General features: G+C 38.1%; 1 non-coding gene across 1 annotated transcript; it reads left to right on the top strand.

The window, feature by feature from the left end:
* Positions 1 to 1,335: 1,335 nt before the first annotated feature.
* Positions 1,336 to 1,439, top strand: LOC131178860 (small nucleolar RNA R71). The gene has a single exon (XR_009147868.1). It is a non-coding gene; the product is annotated as a small nucleolar RNA R71 (small nucleolar RNA).
* Positions 1,440 to 1,811: the final 372 nt, after the last annotated feature.

Raw genomic sequence — 1,811 nt, 5'->3', positions numbered from 1 at the left:
GATAGAAAGGGGCATAAGGCTAACACTGGCCCCTAAATCACATAGAGCTTTTGTAGAACAAGACTCTCCAATGTGGCATGGAATTGAAAAACTCCTGGATCCTTAAGCTTTGGAGGAAGTTTCCTTTGGAGGATAGCACTACATTCTTACATCAAAGCTACAGGTTTCATCATCTTCAAGTTTTCTCTTGTTTGAGAGAATTTCTTTCAAGAATTTTGCATAAGAGGGCATTTGTGAAAGAGCATCAACAAAAGGCACATTTATGTAAAGTTTCTTCAAAACCTCTAAGAACTTCCCAAATTGCCTATCAAGCTTGGCTTTGTGAAATCTTTGTGGAAAGGGAAGTTGTGGCTTGTAGGGCTCAGGAGGTATATATTTCTCTTCTTCAAATTTCTCCTTACATTTTTCTGCACTTTCTTGTTTTTCACTCTCATCAGTTCCTTTTTCATTTTCTCTCTTCTCACTGTTTTCACTCTTCTCATCATTTATAACTTTACCACTTCTTAAAGTAATAGCTTGACAATGCTCTCTTGGATTTTCTGGTTGACTTGGAAGCTTTCCAAAAGATTTGGCACTTGAGGAAGATGCTTGTTGTGCAATCTGGTTTTCCAAAGATTCTGTGTGTGTTTGCATTTGTTCCAGCCTTACTTTCACCTCTCTCATCTCCTCATCATGCTTATTTTGGTTGGCAAGAATCATTTGCAATAAAGCTTGATGGTGGAATTTCGTTCTTCTTTGTTTTGGTGGAGGGTTCATATTTTTCTGCTGAAAATTGGGCAATGGTTGCCTATTTTGCTGATATGGTACTTGACTCTATGTTGTGGTTGAAAATTCGATTTTGAACTTGATTTTGCTGATTGCCCCATGAAAAGTTGGGATGATTCCTCCAATTTGGATTGTAAGTTTGAGAATAAGGATTCCCCATTTGCTTGTTTCCATAATTACCAACATATCGCTTGTTCTCCATAATCTACTCCACAGTGGTAGTTTCCTCTGCATAAGCCACTTGTTGTGAACTTCCGGTGATGATGTTGAACTAACCAACATACTCAAATCTTCCATCTTCTTAGCAAGGACATTTGTAAGTGCATCAAACTTTGCATTAATCATGTTGAATGGATCAAGATCATACATTCCAAAGACTTGCCTTTTACGAGTTGGAGTGGTCCTCTTGGACTACTCCAAAGATGAGTATTCTTTGCAATTTTCTCTAATAACACATAAGCTTCATCTTCATGCTTTATAATAAATTCTCCTCCTGTTTGAGCATCAATAATTCCTCTGATTGCAGGAGTGACATTTGTGTAGAAATTCTGATTTATCATCCATTGTGGAATGGCATGATGTGGGCATAATCTCTCTAATTCCTTCCATCTCATCCATGATTCATAGAGAGTTTCATCTTCTCTTGGTCCGAAAGTCATTTGATTCCTCACTCTTGAGTTTTCCAGGTGGAAAATATTGTGCAAGAAATGCATCAGTTAGTTGCTCCCAATTTGTAATGGAGTTGTGAGGTAAAGAATCAAGCCAATCTAATGCTCTATCTTTCAAAGAGAATGGGAATAGCTTCAATCTTGCTGCATCATCAGACACTCCAGGTTGTTTTTGCATGTCGCAAATCATAACAAACTTCTTCAGGTGTGTGTGTGGATTTTCAGAAGGATGACCCCCAAATTGAGAATTCTGAATCATTTGAAGGACTCCAAAATCCATCTTGTAACTATTTGCATCAATCCTTGGTCTTGCTATGCTCTCTCTCAAGTCATCAAAACGAGGAAAAGCATGATCCATCATACTTCCCCTAGGCACGT

Source organism: Hevea brasiliensis, chromosome 3, assembly GCF_030052815.1.
Source record: "Hevea brasiliensis isolate MT/VB/25A 57/8 chromosome 3, ASM3005281v1, whole genome shotgun sequence".
Lineage (NCBI taxonomy): Eukaryota > Viridiplantae > Streptophyta > Magnoliopsida > Malpighiales > Euphorbiaceae > Hevea > Hevea brasiliensis.
This window is presented reverse-complemented; position numbering and strand designations above follow the sequence as displayed.